General features: G+C 33.7%; 1 protein-coding gene across 1 annotated transcript in view; it reads left to right on the top strand.

Annotated features, from left to right (window-relative positions):
• Positions 1-22,611, top strand: part of LOC145293859 (programmed cell death protein 6-like) — an 85,671-nt gene that overhangs the window by 5,167 nt on the left and 57,893 nt on the right. The gene's annotated exons all lie outside the window — the stretch shown is intronic.

Genomic DNA, 22,611 nt, shown 5'->3' with positions numbered 1-22,611 from the left:
GCTGGAAATCTTGTGAAGTAGGCCCTTATGCCATACCTTATCGAAGGCCTTCGATATGTCAAGAGCAATTGCCCTGGAAAGCAAACCTTTGTCAAGAGATTCACTAATCCTATGTGATATAACTGTTAGCACATCTGCTGTAGATCTTGCAGAGCAGAAACCTATTGCATGTCACTAAGAAGGTTGTTTCTGTTGAGGTGGTTGACTACTTCTTTATTTAATATGGATTCCAGCAACTTACACATGACACGTAGGAGACTTATTGATCTGTACTGAGAGGGAGATGACTTATCACCTGAATTCTTGAATACAGGACATACTGATGAGATTTTCCAGGGTGTTGAGAAGCACTTCTCCTTAAGGCAACACTTAAAAAGTTTTGTAAGTATGGGGGCAAGTTCTGGTTGAAGCTTTTTCAACAGTATAATTGGAATGCTGTCAGGGCCAGTTGCTTTACTGGAATCAAGGTTCTTGATTAACTTGGCGACCTCACGCACAGATATTTGTATGTTGCATAGCGTGTTGTCTGTTATAAGAGGAAATACGGGGAGTTGATGGCCTTCGTTGCATAGGGTAGAATTAGCTTCAAAGTTCTTGGCAAATAGTTTGGCCTTGTCTGATGCTGATGAGATGACCTCAGGTCCATTGATGATAGTTGGGATAGAACGCACGCTTCTGTTCAAGATCCTGTTTGCTTTTTGCCAGAACTTGTGGGAACTAAACCGCTGCTCAGCTACTTTAGATTTAACAGATTGAGCATATAGCTCTCTTGCATTTTTTATTACTCTTTTACAGTGGTTGCTGACAGTCCTGAAAGCAGCTTTAGTCTCAGTACATCTATTATGTTGGTAGCTATGGAAAAAGTGATTTCTGTGCGCGATGGCAGCAGCACATTCAGTGGAGAACCATGGCTGGCTGTTAGGTTTTTGTTGGAATTTTTTGGATGGTATGATTGGTTGGTTGTTTTTGTTTTTCGGGTTATTTAATGCCGAATCCAAAGATTTTGAAGAAAAATTTTTTAGTAGAATATATTTGTTGTTTTCAAGTCGGTTTCTATTTAACCCATAGTTGGAACCCTAACAGGTACTACCACTCCGGGTCAGAGTGGACCTGGGAGCAATGGTAATTAAAAGGTCGCTCCACACTCCCCAAAGCCCGCAAGCTGGGGCCTCACCACTTTATATAGTTTAAGGTCATATCCAGGACCCCCATTGAGGAACTTTTACCCTCTGCAGGGGGGCAGTCGGTGTATTCTAATGCCCCACCGACAGGGCCATTGGATGGTATGAATCGGTCTATGCCTATAATTAACCATTCGATCAGGTCTGATGCTATAGAGGACACATCCTTTTTAAATATGGAATGCAGAAGTAGGTCAGATATGAATGTACGGAAGCTATCCCAGTCAGCCATAGAGTATCGATATACAGTACGGTGGAGAGGTACGTCTGAAGACTGATTACATTTCGTTTTTATCTTAACTGCTACAACAGAGTGGTCAGAGGATCCCAGAGGAGATAGAACGGAACATGAACACACTTGGAAATACGATTTTAAAAATAGTGCAAATCAGTAAGTGCATTAGCATTTTTTTTTTTTTTTTTTTTTTTGCCGTGTTTTTTTTGGGGGGGGCATGTTCTGGGTTTGTATTACTGTACACATAGATTCGGAAAAGTTGTCAAAAAACAAATATATAACAAATAAATGTTATCAAAGGCAAGATAAGTTACTTTTCTACCAAACTGGATATATTTTTCGTGTTTTTATTCAATGTAACATGTTTATTCAGCTCGAAAACCATACAGTGTTTACCGATGTATTGGAAAATTCAAGATGGCGTGTGACTCCCTCTTTAACATGGTAAGTTTGGGAAAATGTGTTATAAATAAAAACTGGATAAAATACTGTTAAAAACTCGATCAATATATGTTACCGTGACATAAGTTGACATATATTCGGCGGGTTTTTAATAGTATTTTGTCTATTTTTTTTATTTATAACATCTTTTCCCAAACTTACCGTGTTAAAGAAGGAGTGAGGCGCCATTTTGAATTCTCCAATACATCTGTAAACACTGTATGGTTTTCGAGCTGAATAAACATGTTACATTGAATAAAAACACAAAAAATATATCCAGTTAGGTAGAAAAGTAACTTATCTTGCATTTGATAACATTTATTTGTTATATATTTGTTTTTTGACAACTTTTTCGAATCTGTGTGTACAGTAATACAAACCCCATGTTCTTTTTTCTTTTTGGATGGACATTTTTTTGTTTGGCCGTTTTTTTTAATGAAAACACTTGGATGCGGGCAAAACGTCAACTGAGCCGTCAATATGGAACTTCGGGGAATCTGTTTATTCCTATCTTGATGAATTTATGTGGAGAGAGCAAGTGAGAACAAGGCGAAATCCTTTGTTGCATCGCATGCATTTATTCTACATAAAAAAAACATTGGAAAAAAAATTTTTTTTTATTAACATTTGAAAAAAAAAATTTATAATTATTTTTCATGTTTTCTTTTATTGTTGTTGCATTTATTCTACATAAAAGAATCGTTTTTAGAATCAGAAAATATGCACAAATTTTTCCAGTTCCCAATTTCAATTAATTGTCCCAACACTGTTATAAGCATTAAATATTTTGTATGGTAACTAACTTAGGAGAAAGAAAGTCTTTGAAATTATACTAGTTTTGATTGTTCTGAGTTGCTATCCATTTGATTAGCCTCCATGAAAGCCACAGAACTGCTTGAAGAATCACAAACCAAAATTTTAATTTCATTATATCTAAAAACTTAAGCACTTGTCCAGAATTCCTCCCCACCCCGTGAAAAGAAATCTTTTAATGGGCATACATGTAACATGTATTATGAAAATAATTTTTAAGCAAATTTGAGTTTTTCCAATCCTTCCACCCCTGCCTATGTTAAAAATGTTTTTCTATAATCTTGATTTGGACTTCTGTACCTGGTTACTGCAGACTGTTTTTAAGGTGGTATCACAAGATTGCCGTCCATGGTTTAGTTATAAAATTTGAGTTTTTTATTTAAAAATAAAACTACTTGATCAGTTTACATGATTTTTGGTGTACGCTATTTTCTTTCCATCACAGATATGTGTAATGTCGTTGCATGCGTCAGGCAATACTAATTCACCTTGCTTATAGGCTAAGGGTTAGGTGGGGTGTTTGACACGAGATTTAAGATCTGCCAAATTGTGGAGAAAAGAATGAATGTTTTTATTGTTAATATGGTAGAAAAAAAAAAAAAGTAATTTCTTGATAAAGTCAACATTGGTGCCACGGAGCCTGGCTTGACATCCATGAAAATGTCGACTGTAGACCACATGTTTTATGCGAAGTGACAGACTACCTTGCATAGTTTGATAATAAAGTTTTTTTTCTTTGGAGAAGAAAGAAAAGAGATTCAGAAGAAAAAAAGATGAGAAAGACAATAGAAGGGAAACAGTAATCTTCAAATGATGAAAGAGGAAATGCTAAGCTCAAAGTGATGGTCAGAATTAGGTTATTTGGTTGTTTTTGTTTTACGGCATATCAACCTTTTTCAGGTTATTTAATGCCGAATCTAATTATTTTGAGGAACGATTTTTAATGGAGCATATTTGTTATTTAAGTTGGATTCTATTTAAGCCATAGTTGGGACCCTAACAGGTACTACCACTCCAGGTCAGAGTAGACCTGGGAGCAATGGCAATTAAAGGGTGGCTCCACACTCCCCAAGGCCTGCAAGGTGGGGCCTCACTATCGGATATAGTTTTAAGTCATATCCAGGACCTCAGAATTAGGGTTCCATTACAAACCATTGTGTTTGGCAAATGAAGAGAGGACTTGACTTTGCTGAACAGTACACACCTCAGCTTTGAGCTCTCACCCAGGGCTAGATGACCTCCCCAAAAGAGCTAAGTTGACCGAGAAACTGTCAAAACGAATCTAAGTCAAAACATCCTGCATCTTGAAACCGTTAAGAACCCGAAGAACTAACTTTCCTTTGCATAAAGATAGACCAAATTGTGGAAAAAAGAATGAATGTTTTTATTATTGATATGGTAAAAAAAAAACGTAATTTCTTAGGTTGACATTGGCACCATGGAGTCAAGCTTGACATCTATGAAGATATTAGCAGTAGACTCAGGGCTCTACATTGCGAGTGATTTTTCAAAGTGGCGACTAGAAATAATGAAACACTTATCTTTCTTTCACTGATAATCTTCCAAAGCTCACTACCAAGTAAAAAATATCTTTTCAACATTTTTTTTTTTAATAAAACGAAATTATTTAAACAAAAGTTTAATAGAACAATATACTTTTTTTTTTTTTTTGTAATGAAGGCTATTTAAAAAAAAAACATCTGAAATAATTAGAATGTTTATACCTTCAAGTATCAACATAAAATTTGTTAAAATATGCATCAAGTGCGCTTGAAAGCCAAATCACAATGTAATATTAGGAAAATAAACATAGTTTACTTGTTTGAAATTTATCACAAATGTGTTTCAGAGGTATACTCCATCTTCAGTGTGTTGTTTTGTTTCATTTTTTTCCTTTTCTTCTTCCTTGCCATTTTATAAAGTTAGAGAAAGAAGTCTGTAAAGAGACGCGCATTGTATCTAGTGGTTGTATTTTGAAATGTTTGAACTGTGCGTAAAAATGTTTGAACTATGCGTGAGAATAATATCAAAGATGAGAGTTCATATAGAAACGTTCTTTAATTTGAATAAAATAAAATACGCATCAAGTGCGTTTGAAAGCCAAATCACAACGTAATATTAGGAAAATAAACAAATATTTTACTTGTTTGAAATTTATCACAAATATATTTCAGAACTTTGAACTGTGCGTAGGCAACGCGAGAATAACGTCAAGGATGAGATGCATGTTTTATTTTATTCAAATTAAAGAACGTTTCTATTGAACTCTCGTTCTTGACGTTATTCTCACGTTACCTACGCACAGTTCAAACATTTCAAAATACAACCACTAGATACAACGCGCAGCTCTTTACAGACTTCTTTCCCCAACATGGCAAGGAAGAAGAAAAGGAAAAAAAAGAAGAAACAAATCAACACACTGAAGATGGAGTCTACCTCTGAAGTATATTTGTGATAAATTTCAAACAAGTAAAATATTTGTTTATTTTTCTAATATTACATTGTGATTTGGCTTTCAAGTGCACTTGATGCATAGTTTATTTTATTCAAATTAAAACATTTCTATATGAACTCTCATCCTTGACATTATAAAATTTGTTGTATATTTAGAATTACACTTATTAAAAAAAATATGAAAAAAAAACTTTATTATGTATATAATCATCACAGAATGAAGATGTCATATTCCAAAAATTACGTGGGTTTGGCTAGTAAATTTTCTGTTTGGCTAGTAAACGAAAATATTTAGTTGTCAAAGGTCCACTAAAGATAAATTTGTCCATGGAGCCCTGAGACCACATGTTTTATGTTAAGTGACAAATCACCTTGTAGGTAATAAGAATTAAGGTGAAAGATGGAAAGACCTATGGTATAGTTTGATAATAAAGTTTCTTTGGAACAAAGGAAAAGAGAGGGGGAAAAAAAGGATTTGAGAAAGAAAGAAAAACGAAAGAGAATCAAAGAGAGATATGGATTAAGAGAGTGAAAGAAAAAAAGATTCAGAAGAAGAAAAAAATGATCTCTGAGTTATTATTGAATTGCTTTGATTTGAAAACCCAGTTATTTAATATCGACACCACGACCAGCCCAAACTGCACTGAGAGAAGCGATATATCAACCATTCACTAAAGCACCTACGGGAAGAACTCAAAGAACAGCATCTGATGATAAACGGCCAGTTAGTATGCTAAAGGTATTGCCACATGGACTTAGGGTCACATGCATTTTGTGCGTTCTGAACATCATAGCAGTAGTTCCGGTGACGAGTAAGTGTTTGGTTACATTTTGAATGGTCCATCACCAGATGAAGATAAAAATGTAGCCACAGAATTTAGGGTTAGTTACTGCATTTAGGGACTGAAGACAGCCTTATTACACTAATTGGTCTCTGGATGCAGGATAGGGCAAACAGACCACCCGCCGGAGTACATGTCCATGTGTTTATGAGCCAAGCCAGGTCAACTTAGGGTACATATGTACACCATACAGATTATTTTTGTTTTGTCTTTTCATGCAAGGGAATTGTGGATGAGGAGCAAAACTTTTAATGTCGACATAAAGCTCTTTGCACAACATAAACAATGCTATCAAATTTGTTTTGGTAGCTCAATTAGTCATTGAGTTATGACCGTTCAAGGTTTGTTGAAACTTAGAAAATTTTACATCTTTTGCGTTATTGGTTATCAACATCATCATTCAACTGACAATCTATTCATGTTAACCGTTAGCTTTGAGTGGCTTTTGGCCTTGGTAAATAGTGATGCATTTGTGATACTATCAGTGTCTTCCCCTCACCTCAAGTGTTGAGAAGTAGAGGAGAAAGAGAAAACGAAGTATGACAAAAGAAAGCGGAAATGGGTATATCAGCAAAACAGAGATATTGGAAATTGGTTACAAAGAAACACAAAAGAAAGCTAAAATGGGATAGTTGATCAAGGTGTGGCAATAATGACAACTGTAGATTGGTCAATATATTTTGGAGTTAGTTTTAGGAGTAGTGGTGGGTTTTGGTAAAGTTTTACAATGGTTGAGAGCCATTTGTGGACAGTCTTGGGCTTGCTGCAGTTGATGACAATGGCCAGTTGGACACAGTTGAAGGTAGATTGCGGCTTGTGCAAGATCAAAAAATCTTTGGGAGATTGAGATGAGCTGACATCAACTGCGGAACTCTGCCTCAATAGAAAAACTAAGATATGAACATTAACGTGTTTCCCACGATGTTGTTACACACATATCCAGAGGCCAACTGATATCCACAGAATGTGTTTTCTATTTTTTCTTTTGAGTTGTTTTTATTTTTTTATATACTTATGCACCCATGCACACCCTCTTAACAGAGACGACAACTCAGAAGAGAAAACAAAGAAGACATGCAAGCAACGTTATGGTTGATGGCATTATCGAGCAGGAGTAGAACAAGTTTTTGTTTCTTTTCTCATATTTTTCTAAAAAAAAGTTAAGTTGTACAGGCTGTAAAAGTCAATCGAGGGAATAGAGAAAGACCCAATTAAAAAAAATATGTATTGTTATCACACGCGGCAGTACAACTGCGACAACCATCAAGTCAATTGAAGAACAAACGTAAACCGAACGCTTCCGTCGACATGACTGGACACAATCCCAAACAACTCGGGCGACATGACCCAATATAATCCCAAACAACTCTGTTGACATGATTCGAACAATGCCGTTGATACAACCTGACACACTACCAGAGCATCCTGAGTAGTTACTCGCTGAACAACTATGGAGTCGTCTTTTTGTAGCCCTTGGACAAACTTATTTTTGTCGTAGATGAGCCTGACTGAGACACTCGCAAGTCTTGAGCGTTTGCATGCCCGTCACAGCTTGTTCACTAGTTTTTGCTGCATGTGCACACATTTTCTTTTTTTTTTTTTTTTTTTGAAAAAGTCAATCAAACTGGCAATCAATTGCAGATCAAGTTGATTAGCAGCTGGTTACTGAAATTTAACATCATATCACGTTTTATTATCAATAATCCCATATTTAAAAATGTAAAACGAAATAAATATATTCGAAATATGAGATTAGAAAGACAACCACGTGCGTATCTGTATTTTTTTTAAATAAACAAAATATTTATTTAAAGTTTCAAATTTTCGGCTTATAAGCCTTCATCAGGAATTTTCTTTTTAAACAATACAATATATATATATATATTTTTTTTCTTACGTGCCATGATGTCGTTTGGCAGGGTTTGTTGGTCGAAGTAGAGAGTGTGTATTGTCAGTATTCCGTTTTCCCCGTGCCTCTAAAAAGTGGATTACTACCAAAATAAATATGTTATAGGTAATCTAACATCATCCCTGCTATTCCTTTGTTTTATCGTTTTTGCATTTTGTTTCATAAATAAAAATACAGCGTGTCTAAAAAAATGTACTCTCACTTTAAACTGTTATCAACATTGTCTAGATAATAATGGTCATCAATTTGAACATTAGCAAACATGATTCTTCAGTCACATTTGTCTTCTATATTTGAAACTATTCCGTTTTCACTCTATATTGATAAACGTTTAATCATCATTTCAAGACTGAGTACATTTTTGTAAACATTCTGTATTCTCTCATCAATGTCTGATGCTGAATTAACCATGACATTTTGTGAGCTTTGAACATGCATATCATTCTATTAAGAAAATTGTTGAAATGTTTTAATTGAAGTTTACTTCAAGATTGCTATTTTTTCATGTGGAAAAAATGGATTTCACGAAAACAAAGAAAATCAATAAAATATCGGTTTATTTTTAATTTAATTCCAAAATTTTTTAAACTTTTTATTAACTATCAGGATTATCTGGCGTTGTTTTAACGGATAAAATATCTACTGCAACATTTTTTTTCGATTCCTTCAGATCAAGTTCAATTGTTTGAATCAAGAAAAAAGTGAATTTGCAGAGTAAGTTAAATATAGAAAAATAGTCAAAATCCCAAATTAATCGCCTTCTGCTCAACTATATATATATATATATATATATATATAAGCTGTGTGTGTAAGTTGTTTGAAAGCTATAACAATGCAGTTTTGAAGAAAAACACCATTGGATACAAGATAAGGTAAAAAAAAAAAAAAAACAATGGGAATATTAAAAGATTTCAATAATTTTCAATTATTAAATATTTACTAATATAATGTGTCAAACCAGAAGAGTATTATTTTTTTTTTAATTTTCGTGGTATATCTCATCTTCAGAAAGAAATTTTTTTTAAATATGTACAACCACTTAGTGTAGGCATGTTATTGTCTGTCTGTCCGTGTGTGTGTGTGTGTCTCTCTCTCTCTCTATCTCTCTCTCTCTATATATATATATATATATATAATCTAGAGAGAAAGAGTCATCTTTTTTTAGCCCTTGGACAAACTTATTTACGCCATAGATGAGCCTGACTAAGACACTCATAAGTCTTGAGCACTTCCACGCATGCCCGTCACAGTTTGTTCACTAGTTTTTGTTGCATGCGCACACTTACTACATTTTCTTTTAAAAATTTAAAACAAAAAGAAAACTTTGATAAAACTTTTAATTTTATGTTCCTGGGCAACATCAGGTTTTGTTGCTAGTCAATCATAAATTACAATTAAACTGAAGTTCAAGAAAATAGATTTATAATTTTATCAAATATAAAAATATCCAACACATTTTTTAATGGATTTTTGTTTAAACTTAAAAACGTTGATACAAGGATAAGCAATGTTCAGTGTACCATGATCAGCACAAGTAAAAAAAATCTATATATATAAAAGCGAAAATGTATGTATGTTTGTGTGTCTGCTAAAAACTTTTGACTGACGGAACAAAAATTCACAAACTTGGTATCATATTAAAGCCCCACCCTCCGGACGAAAAATATCAAAAAATTAGCTCAAAAGGACCATCAGAAGTGCGTCAACTGATCGATTTTCTGCATGGTGGGGGGGGGGGTAAAAAAAGTGACATTTTAATGTTAAACATCACATATTTTTAAATCGATTTATAACTGCCCCAAAAGATACGGGCGCCAACTCTTCTACATAAAGTATACACGGGGCCGTTTATTTTGGGTCAACTTGTATTTAAAACCCGCTGAGTCATGTCACGTGATCTTGACGTCAGCCAGCTCTAATGGCAGTCTGAATTTAAAAAAAAACATGTTATTGGTAAAAAAAGATTTAACCCTTACACAAGCTAAACTATGAACTTCTACGCTATGGCAACGTTACCAAAGTTATTAGCACATTCAAAATAGTTAGATACGATAGTTAAATGAAAAATAACAAGCCAAAAATGTGAAGTAAAAAAAAAAAATATGCTTACAAAAAATATTAACAATCGAAGTTTTTACAAAAGTTTTACAGCCTTTAGAATAAGGAAGACGAAGTGAGAGAGAGAGAGACAGACAGACAGACAGATAGAGAGATATGTCTAGACAGGAAACAAAATACTGCTACGTCATCTCTTAATGCTCCTGCGATGACCTCATTTAGTGGCTATCTGTCAATCAAACCTCTTTCACTCGCTTTATAACTCTTATTTTAACACTATAATCAATTCTTCTTACTCTTGGTCTACACAGTTAAGTGGTTGGAGTTAGTGTCACCTCCGCGTTCAGGGTTCAATCCAGTCTCATGACCAAAACTATTTTTTTTCTTTTACATCTTTAGACACGCGCGGGCAACGTTTCTTTATTTTTCTTTAGTTTACTCCCCCCCCCTATACACAGCGTTTTTTTTTTTTTTTTTTTTTTAAACATCGTTTTAGGGTTATTACTTATCCCCCCCCCATACACACACCTAAAAACACTCGGGCAACACCGGGTACACCCCCCCCCCGCTAGTAAATAAATAAATAAAAAAGGGTGTGGCAAAAACAGAAATAAACTCACTCATGTGTAAGAAAAAAAAACAAGTTTTTATTTGGAGGAAATAAATGTCTTTTTTCCCCAGCAATATAGGATCATTAAATTATTAAGAGTAGGGTTGCTGTAGTAGATGATGATTTTTCCTAGTGATGTTGGTAGGTCGCCTGTCATGACTAAGTAAATTGCAACCATCATCAGAAAGTTGCTATTAACATTGCTATCGTAGATGATGATGATAGTAGTAGTATTGAAAGGTCATAAGCAATCGTGCATCATCAAAAATTGGCTTGTTCTGGTGTATGACGATTTGTACAGCAGTGTTTGGATTGTAACAAAGGTTTTTAGTTTCGATGCTACTGGCAGAATCATAGCTGCTGCTGATGTGCTGTGGTTAGAATTTGTGCCATTGTTGGGCAGGTTTAGAGCTAATTCCCAAAGTATTGGTAGCAACGTGTTGATGTCACCTGATTGATTAGTGCAAAGGATGATGAGTGATAACATGTGGCCTCCCACTCGCTCGATAATCACTGACCTCAACTGTATGCTGTGGATTTTTTTCTTCTCTTCTGGCCATGTTGCCGTCTCTCACATTATCGGCAACCGATCAGGGTGGGTGGGTGCACACGTTCATAAGTATAAAAAAAAATTAAATAAAACAAAACAAATACAAACTCCAAAACATTCTGCAAATATTAGTTGCACTCTGGATGTTTGTGTGTCACCATCAAACCTTTACATGATAAGGTCCACATTTATGTTCTGTTGAAACCGTTTGTCAGCTGATGTCAGCTCATCTTGATCTCCTAAAGGTATCTTGTTTTGATCCAAGCTACAACCTGCCTTTGACTGTCTTCAACTGGAAACTGTTCTCAACCTTTGCAAAACCGAGACTATCCGTAAACCGTCCCCAACTATTGTAAGCTGTCACAAAAGTTGAAACTCTTAAACCTCTAAAATATATTGACCGATTCCTTGTTCCTATTGCTTCCATATTTTGATTAACCATCCTATTTTAGCTATTTTTTTCTTTCTTTCTTTTTTTTTTGTGTATTCCTTTGTGAACAACTTCCTGTACCTTTGTTCTGCTGGTAAACTTCTTTTTTTTTTTTTTTAAACTTCCTAACACTTGGGGAGGTGGGATGTCGATAGTATTACAAATGCATGAAAAAGGAAAAAAAAATTATGTCTGTATTTGTCGCATACAATGAAGCTGATTTAACATCCAGTTTTCCTGCTAGTCGTAAGCAAGGAACAACAGTGGGAGCGAATTGTAAATTCTTAAAAACAAATAATTCTCTTTAAAAATATCCTACGTTTACGGGCCTTTTATTTTTTTTTCTACTACGAATATCGATTGATGTTTCATAATAACAAATCTGTTTTTAATTTTTGACTGTTGGTTTGAAATTTTACTTAAAACCAGTATGCAAATTAAGTGTTCTTTTTCTCCCAAAGCAATGGATAAAAAATCCTTGGTGCTTGTGTGGATTGGTGAGCTTTTAAACCGATGCATTTCAGGTGAAAACATTATTACATACTTATGTGTTAGTATAAATTCCAAAAATTATGAAAAATGATCCAATAAAAGATGTGCTTGATGTATTTTTAATTTAAAAAAATCATCCACAATTAGGTTCGGTTTAAAAAAAAAAATGATGTTGAAATTAGTATAAATTTTAAAAATTACAAAAAATGATCCAATAGAAAAATATTTACAAGTAAAAATAAAAAAAAGTTATCAAGTTTAACGATTTATAGAGTTTTCGTATGTTTTAATGCTGGAGCGTTTGCAAAATACAGGAGGAGGTAACTGCAATCGATAATTTTGACTAATAAAAGTACCGCCATTTTTAAACACAAAATCTCTAAACATAATTATGGTTGATTTTTTTTCTTTTTTTAAATACTTCATCTATTGGTTCGCTTTTCGTAACTTTTGGAATTTATACTAATTTTGACATGACACGTAATTACGTAATAATGTTTTCACTTGAAATGTGTTGGTTTAAAAGCTTACCAATCTGTACAAGCAGCAAATCGATTTGACAAAATTGCGTCTTTCTTTTGTAGATCGAAAAGAGGTCACATCCTCTGTGTTCACTAACAACAGTTCATCTTGACTGTGGTGGTTCATGCATGGTGGCAAACAATATCTTCATGGGTTTTAGTCAAGCTGTTTGACATCAATGATGTGAACTTTGGGAATTGAAGAAGTAGTCTAGTAGCCAACTGTAAACATAACTCAGAACAGCTTAGCAGGATACAGAACTCATTATCGGTCAACATATCTACTCTGTTCACTTGTCTGAACATTGGCAGTCGACCACTGTGCTTGGTCAGCCCTTGTCTGGGATTCCATGAAATTGAAGAAGCCTGTTCAACCGACCAAGGCTGAATGTAGTCACAAATCTTTTTGTATAACTAGCAGTTCAGCTTGGCTTTGCTCCTGCCCTATGTACTGTTCATAACTTTATGTGCATATGTGTGTGTGTGTATGTATATATATATATATATATATATATATATATATTAAAAAGTTTGACTCGTGTCCAAGTAACCTATATCTAAAATTTCAAGTGTTTAGACCAAAGATTGGCTGAGTAATTTAGTAGAGACCGACAAGGTCAAATTTAACAAACATCATGAATAAGTATTTAAAGATATAAAATAGTTGAAGCATAAAATCTTTTTCTGATATTGGATTTGGCATTAAATGACCTGAAAAGGGTTGATATGCTGTAAAACAAAATAAATAAACTGAATAAATATTTGAAGATATAAAGAACTTAAAGTGTAAGTAATTTTTTCAAAATTACTGAATTTGGCATTAAATAACCTGAAAAAGGTTGATTATAATGTAAAAAAAAAAAAAAAACCCAGCTAAAAACCTTGCATAAATAATTTTTTTAAGCTGAGTGACTTTTTTTATTAATAATTCGCAAAAAAGTACACATAATAAAGGGTATTCAGTATTAGTAAAAAAAAAAAAAATTTCTAACGTTTGACAATATTCACAATATTCATCGTAGTTACTTACACTTTCATGCAGATATTAAGTAGCTTATTTCTTTCCACAGAATATTTTTCTTAGTACTAATTGTAAAGTAGTAGAAGCTAGATAAAAATGGAATTTGACATCTGGTCTTCGAAACAAGATCACAGTGTAGTATCTGTTCTGGTACTGCACTTCACTTTTTCTGTCTCGATCAGTGGAGGAGAAATCCTTCATGACTAAGACAATTTTTGTTCCTATTCAGAGTGCCTCTTTTTGGAGAGCTGAATTTTCCCCACATTAAAAACCAACCTTGTATCTAACTCTGCCCTCGTAGGGAGGCAAGTAAATAGGAACACTGTTCAAGGAGCAGCTATTAACTATCTTTTTAATTAAAATATTTATTTAAAAGAAAAAAAATGAATGTCTTGTCTGCATTTTTTTTTTTTTTTTTTTTTTTTTTTTAAACTAAAGATGTTTTTGTTTCGATGAAATTTTATGTGTTCATGCATTGCTATCAAAACTTCTATCCATATTTACTTGTCTCCCCACAAGGTCGGTAAAATCCAGCTCCTCAAAAAAGGGCACTCTGGATTAGAACAAAAATAAAAAAATTACTTTGGTTGAGAAGAATTTCTTCTTCACTGACCGAAACAGAAGAGATGTAGTAAAGTAGCAGAACAGATATTATACTTTGAAATATTTATTTGTACAAAATATTTAAAAAATTACATTTTAACAAATTAGACACAAGGCCATTCAAGTGTGTTGGATATGGATGCCGTTTATTATCCTTCATCACTATGACTAGAAAATGTCTACCATACTCTTAGCTAGAATCATCAATCACCATAATACCACATTTACTCTAGGAGCATATCTTACTTAAATTTCACAAATACCAGATACTGCACTTTGATCCATGTCAAAAGCTCTTGAGTCTCTCCGTCAATCCATCACAATCTTGAAATATCATTTTCATCATTATACATGCAGATTGAGTGAACGGATATTTAGAATGTCTGTTTGTGTTTTATGATTTAATTTCCATAATTTAAAATTAACGTTTTCAAATATGAAATTTGGTTTGAAACAATTTTAGGTTCATATCCAGAAATCAACCTAATTAAAAAAAAAAAAAATACAGAAAAATCTTTGATATACACACCCGTCAAAGAACAAAAATGTCATATACCCAAAATCACGTAACTTTATCAAGTAGGTAGTGTTGGGACAATCAATCAGAATTGGGAATTGAGAAAATAAGAAGTTTTTAAGGTACCGGAATTGAATAAAACTGTGCCTACTTTCCGATTCTTGCAATTGTTTATTATTTGGTTTGTTTTTGTTCAAAATTTAATTTTCCGTTGCTGCTCCCAAAGATAAAATGGAAAATGTGTATTAGTTTTAAGCTGAAAACAAAATTAAAATGTATAGGTCACCTACAGAAGTGTATTTTTACGTTCATGAAAATATAGCACATGGGTTTTTACAGTAATCTAAAAAAAAATAACTATAGTTAAATGTTTACTGATTTTTAAAAGAAAATCTGTGATCGTATTGGAATCAGTAATTTAAAACAGAATTGGTAATTGTATTAGAATTGGGGAAAATTTTGGAATCGTCTCATCACTAGTATATATATATATATATATATATATATAAAATCATTTTTTTAAAGATTTTGAACGATTTTAATAGGAAATTGTAGCCATTACAAGGCTGGTTTTTATCTCGATAGTTCGAATTCAGTTGTCTTTTCTTTATTAAACATGGTGAATGAAAACCTAATGTATCGCTTTGTCATAGAATTTGATTTTTTTTTAGTTAAAAAGAAAATTAATTGATTAATTTATGTGATTTTTTTTTTTTTTTTTGAATATGACATGTTTGTCCCATAATTTAATTGTGCTGAATTCTGGACTTGCACCCAATTTCTAAATATTAAAAAAATCTGATAGAAACGAAGAATAACATTTGTTATGCAAAAAAGATTATTTTTTATGCATTTTTTAAAAATTATTATTTTAAATGAAACTTTACAAGTAAATCGTTTCTTACAAAAGTTTTATCAAAATTTACAAAACAAATCTTAAAATTGTTCTTAAAAATATTTTCGAGTTTAAAACAAGATACAACTGTTCAATCGCTTTTTACATTTTCAAACTTGATAAGAGAAACCATTTTCTTGAGACATTTTCTTATTCATTAGCTGACCTTAAACTTGTTAACCTAAAAAGCCTTCAGAAAAAAAAAAAAATCTGTGTTAGTTGGGTGAAACATTCTTTCCAATAAAATTCATCCTTAAAATATAAAGAACCAATTCCTCTTTTTTTGTGTCTTTTAAGCAGCAGATCCCTCGCCCACCCACACTTTGCAGTTCCTTTATTATAATATATCACCATTTGTGCTCTCCTCCATTCAAAAAGAGCCAGGTGCTGCCTTTCCCCCTTTACTGTCTTACTTATAGTCTGTTGGTGGTGGGAGGGAGTACACTATTTCCAACCCACCTGGCATAATCTGATTGGTTGGTTTGCATATCTGTAAATCCTTTCTTTCCTTTCCTATTTTTTTTTTTTTTTTTTTTTTACTGTTCCCCCTTTTTTTATGTTTTTTCTCTCCCCCCCCCCCTTCTGTCTCTTTATATATCAAGTCTTTTTTTATATAACCTTACTATCTACATTTTTCATTCTTTTCATATCTATTGAAATTCCAACATTTGTCCAATTTAAACAGCTGCTGACCTTCCCACCTCTGACCCCTCCATATGCACTGATGCTAGGGGTAGTGGCAGGGGGGAGGGCTGACTTGAACAGGACATTCTTTTTAGTCCCTTATTTCTAAAAGATACCCACCCATAAAAAAAATTGATCTCTTTGTAAAACACCATAACCATTTTTTAACTAAAGAAAGAAAAAAATTCAAAAAGATTAAAACAATCAAACTGGAAAGAGATGAAGGATTCTTGTTTGCCCCTCCATTCTCCATATCAGGTGTTTTTGTTTTAAGTGATGTTCAAACTCTTTCTGTCCTCTTTACTTTGGACAAGTGATACAATTTTGACCGTCAGAAGAAATTTTTAACAATAACCAATTTTTGTTATTTTTTGTTTATTTCCCAATCTCTCGCCAATGAAATGTTATTAGTGTAAATAATTCAATAAATTTTTGTTTAAATTAACACAAATTTGAACAAAATTTATTGAATTATTAATTATAGTTTAAGTAAGATAGTCCCTGGAGTGAATGTGGTATCATGGTGACTGAGATGTTCCTAGTTAAGAGTAGGATAGATAATTTTAACTATTTTGAGACCCAGGATGACCAACAGCACCCGTTGTCCCCACACTTTTGAATGGCCTTGTTTCTAATTTGTTCATTATGTATTTTTATATTTTATGCAAATAAATATTTCAAAATGTTCTCTCTTTGTCAAATCTCATTAAAAAAAAATCCCTCCTTTTACTTAACATTTTTGTTTTCAATGAATATTTTTGTTTCAAATGATTCAGATTTAAACAAAAAAAAAAACATCCAAATAACTAATGGCAAATATTGAAATAAAACCAATATGATGTAATTTTTATCTCTCTTTCACGGTGAGATATGTGACACAAGAGTCGGAGGTGCTTGTTAAGATACAGTCGACTGATCGATGTGTAATAAAAAATCGAGTAGAAAGTTATTTCTAGTTAAAAGTAATTTTTATAGAAAATTGGGTAAAATCGCATTTTTCTTAGGCATTATAAAGTAGGCAGTAAGGGACTAAATGCAGGGGACATAACTCCAAAAGGAATATTTTAGATTACTTGTGTCATGACTGCAATATTTGTTGTCTATAACGATAGACTTTATTTTACTAAAAACACAATAGCAGTTGTTGATGGATTTTCCTAATTTTTGGATATGTTTCTATTTTCGACATGACAATTACATACATAATGTTGTTTTTACTTAAAACGATATATTTAAAAAAATCGATTTATGGACTATGTCTTAACAAGCACTGAGTCGGAAAATGAGATTGAAGAGTCAGCCCCCCCCCCCCAAGGAGGAGCATTCTAATTTGAAAAAACAATACCTAGGCAGATTCCATCGGTATTCCCCAGTAGGGGCGCCTCAGGCGATTAGCAATAAACTCCTTCCCAAAGAAAGAAGACAAAGCCTAGGAGAGAAGACCTTCTAGAATTGCACAGGATCAGCATCATACAACAATCAACAGGGAAAAGCTATTTCAGAAATGGCCCAGATTCTGTTCATTTTGATGCAAAGATAACAAGTTTTGAAGCAAAGATATGAAGTTTTTTGTTTTCAGTTTTAAATTTATCATTTAAAACGACCCCTCTATCTACCCGCTAGAATGAGATAGGGGGCAGTAATTGTGTTTTCCTTCAATTAAAATGCCATTTTAACCAATGAATTGTAGAAAAAAAATTTTTTTGTTAATTATATTTCTACTTTTTAATGAAACATAAGAGAAAAACTGCTGCCCAAATATACCATTTTCAAACGATACAAACGTTTCAAAAGTTTGAAATATTAAAAGAATTCTGGACAAGAACCCAACATTTTTTAAATGTTTCTGAATGTGCAGATTATTAGACGCATCTTATTTTAGATATGGTCAAGTATCTTTAGAAGAGGCTGTTCATTGGTAAGTCTATCTCGCTCCAGTTTGAAATTGTATTTTTATTGTGAAATGTGCAGATAAACACATCTAAAAAATATTCGTCTCTTCTGGTTTTTGTTTCTATTGTGAAGTTAATTCTTACATTTCTGACTTCAAACATTTGATTTACTATAATCTATATATATAAATGGCAAAAGTGGCACACGCGTTTTTGTATGTCCCGCAAAGGCTTCTTTTGCAGGAGTTCTCAGGGGGGAGGGTTACTATATTGTAGAACTGTTTATATACTCCCTAGATTATAATATCTACGATTTGCAAAGGAACGTCATCTCTAGATTTATTTTGCTTGACTTTTATAAAATTCACGCTATTCCATCCTCTTGCATGTTTGTATTTTTCATATAAAAACGAAACAGTGAAGGTAGCTTCCCGACTTTTCGTGCTGGGATGTTCAGAAAGCAATTAGCTTTGATCTATTGGGGGGGGGCCATATCAGACAATTGCTATTCATTTGGACACTCCCTTTTTGTGGGGAGCTGGTTTTCTTCAGCTAACCTTTATTTCTGTATTTCTGTACCTGCGTGAACTCATTCACTTAGCAAGTCAACTTTTTGATTGATATCGCTAAACTTGAACGCTTTTTACACCTGACTACTAACACATTTTTCTTTTACACCTCCAAACACTTGGGCAACGCCGGGTACCCCCACTAGTCTATTATATAAAAGGGTATATGTCTGTGTATGTATGTCTAGCTAAAATTCACAAAATACAAAACAGACCATCATCAAATCAATATTGTGTTCACCAGATATATAATTGATGACATAAAAGTGAAGAACTACACAAGGCATAATATGACAGAATATGGAGGGCTTTTTTGTGTAATATTCATTTTGTTGCAGGTCACCAGGAACCAATTTCTTTTCTTTTTCTTTCTTTTCTTTTTTTTTTTTTTTTTTTTTTTACCCCAAACAAGGTGTATTGCAACTTCGTCATAAGAGACTACTATTTGGAATCCTGTCTAACAAGAGATTGTGAGGAGTTGAGCATGTCAGTGCAGTCAGAGAAGCAGAAAATGTAGGGAATTCCAAAGATTAGCAGTTCAAAGGAAGATATTATTAGAGTAGAAGGCTTTTCAGCATCTAGGGACCTCAACAGTGAAGGGGTAGGATTTTGCAGCATGTCAGGTTGATCTAAAGTATATACATCAAGAAGGAACAAGTGTGATAAGTTCATCAGAACACATTCCATTAAAATACTAAAAGGGATGCAACATTGCAGTGATGGGACAGAGGTTGGGGCTTAGCCGATAATGCAGAACCTATTAGATTAAAACTTTTTTGGACCCATTTTTTTTTTTTTTTTTTCTACAACGGGGTCACCACTTATCAAGGCCCGGAGGCCACTCCAAGATGTGTGTACAGTAGTCATTGGTACAAAAGTGTAGTGATTGCTAGTAGTGGAAATTTGGTAAAATTTAATTATTTAAGAGGATGATTCAACGAGAATTTGTTTACGTTGGACTTAAAGACTATAGTAGTCAGATGGGGAGCAGACCAGCGAAAGAAAGTTCCACAGGCGGGCAGTTCTAGGAAAGAAGCTTTGTTCATGGAATTCACATTTAGGTTTAGGCATCAATAGAGAGTGGAGCAAATTATTGATAGTGGTCTTAGCTAGCCAAGTGTTCTTTGTCGAAGCGTGGCAAGGGAGGGGGGACCATAAATTGGGGCTCAGTTGAACACTTACCATGAAAATAACAACAGAGCAAAGACATGCTCGCAACTTATCTTCTGTGGAAAAGAGGTTGCAAGGAAGAGAAAAGGGCATCACCTACTAGGTGACTAAGTCGCTTTTGAACTCTGTCAAGGCAGGATAGGCGGTCCGAGCAGCTCCTGCCCAGATGTGGCAACAGTACTCCATCTTAGGATGTACTTGGCTTTTATACAGGTAGAGAATTACATTGGCAGTGAGATATCTACTGGAGTGGTAGAGTGAGCCAGCCATTTTTCCAGTGACTTGGCAACAGATTTGATGCATGTGCTCCATTTTAAGATCAGGAGTAAATGTTGCACCCAGAAGCTTGTCAAAACATGGAGCATCTCCAATATGAGAGCCATTCATTTCAATTGGGGCCAGATGGGGGTCAGAACATTGATGATGGAAAGAGAGAAGCTTGGTTTTAGATGCAGTAAAACTAACCATCCACCTCTTTCCCCATTACACCACATACACAAAGTCAGAAGAGATAGAATCAGAAAGATCTTTGTCATTACCAGCCTTGAAAGTGTTGCCATAGATGGTGGTGTCATCTGCATAAATATCTACAAATGATCTAAGAATGTGATTTTGGAGATCATTGAAGATTAGGAAGAGAGTTGAGCTCAGGATGGAACCCTGAGAGATGCCAGCATAATACTGTACGTTTCTGATTTTTGCCCATCAACCACTACTCTTATGAACCTATCAGAGAGGAATGGTTTAATAATTGAGAAGACATTTCAGCTATTTCAATAAATTTAGTTCCTCCCCCCCTCAAATTTTGGCCTGAAACTTCAACTAAAATACCTTTTTTTTTGTTCTTCAGACTAAAAAAACTAACATTTTCAAATTAATTTGAGGATATCTAAATTAGGGTGGCCCCCTAGAGTAAATGTGGTATTTTGGTGACAAATGATTCTAATCAAGAGTAGGATTAACATTTTTTTTTTTTTTTTTTTTTTTTTTTCATTTTACTTCAAAGTTCTCAGAAATCAAGGGGTCCTCTTCTTGAGGCTAACACTCAATCTCTATACGAGATACATTGATATTCAAATATTCCATTAAAGTTCCCCTTTACATCTCAAACACTAAGTTAGTAAAGAAGTTGAGAACATAATTTTCTTCACTCGAATCGATCATTTAAATATGTTATAGTATATTTTTCTTGTGGTCTCTTGGTCTTACTGCATTCTAGGACAAGAATTTGTCTAGTCTAGTGGAGTATCCAGCTTCATACTGTTACTTGAGGCAACATCACTTGGAGAAAGTGCACCATTCATCATAAAAGCCTGTTATGGCTAGCCATACCGAAGAGATTTTATTTGTGCCATGAATGCTATATAATTTTGAATATTTGGTCAGGGGAAAGTATCCTTATTGTCAGATTGTCTTGACAAACCCCTGTTCAGAGAACTTAGACACTTCAGGATAGTGTCTACTAGGCATTCAAGATCTATTTATGACTAAGAATGGTCACACACTTTTCAATGGCCTTGTGCCTAATTTGTTGTTAATGTAATTTTTTTTTTATAGTTCTGCAAATAAATATTTCAAAGTGTAGCATCTGTTCTGTCCTCTGAAAGAGGGAAATCCTTGGCTGAGGGTAAGAGTTAAAATGAAAGAAAGGGATAAACAGAGACTGAAGTTTTAAAAGAAAGTTTTTTTGACTCTTCAATTTTGTTATCCATTATCTAGATAACACCAGGTAGCCATGCTAGTCAATAACAAAAATGTTTTTGTCTTTTAATGTCTTTGGTGAGTTCTAGTTTTTAGCATGACTCCAGACCCATTACATTATTTATCTTCTGATCCTGTCTGGTCCTCCAGATTTAAGGGTTGCTTTAATATCTTATGACGTTTTGATTGTCCATTTCCATGAGAAATGACTTTGTCCTTGTATGACCTTTATGTTATCTGTACCCACCCAGTGTCGCCCGGGATGCAATGAAGTCATTTTTATTTTTTTATTTGCACATATTCTTGAATCTAAAATAAGAGTTATCTGCCGCTTATGATTTTTATTTTTAGGTGATTATTTAAAAATGTTTTATATAACTAATTTAAAAAATAAATTGTAACAAAGTATACATATAATTTTGATTCTCCGAACTGTTCTCATCTTGAGTGTTATTTTCACAATGTTGCAGTCAATGTGACCTCCAACCTTCTTCAGATGTATCTAGTCACACTCAGGAATCTTTCTGTAAAATGCAGGAATCTGCACAAAATTTCAAACAAAATCCTTTATTTAATCCACAGAGGTAGCATGCACTCATTCCATCAACCATGTCTGGATAGAAATCCTAAGTAATTTGCAATTGTATTTTTGAGTGTTGCCCTCACTGAACCATCAGCCTCCAGAAGAGTGTAACTTTTACAACTGAACTCTATCCACTGCGCCATAGGTTAGAAATTAAATTGGCCAAAACATTGTGAAAATAACACTCAAAATGAGAACAGTAGTCCGAAGTATCCAAATAATATGAATAATCAATCCTTATCTCAAAAATTTAGAACTGAATAACATGATACAACAATAATAAATGAAAATTGGCTAGTCAGAATCAAAGTTCGACTTACCGGCTTAGATGCTATTTGGGTCTTTTTTATATTTTATCCAACAAGATAACTTTAGATGCTATTTGCATATCAAGTTGGTTTGAAATCCAATGTGTAATTCTTGTCTATAATTAGAGAAGC

This window comes from Euprymna scolopes, chromosome 15, assembly GCF_053919585.1.
Source record: "Euprymna scolopes isolate OS-2025 chromosome 15, ASM5391958v1, whole genome shotgun sequence".
In the NCBI taxonomy this organism is placed as follows: domain Eukaryota; kingdom Metazoa; phylum Mollusca; class Cephalopoda; order Sepiida; family Sepiolidae; genus Euprymna; species Euprymna scolopes.
The sequence above is the reverse complement of the archived record's forward strand: the minus strand, read 5'-3'. Positions and strand labels throughout refer to the sequence as shown.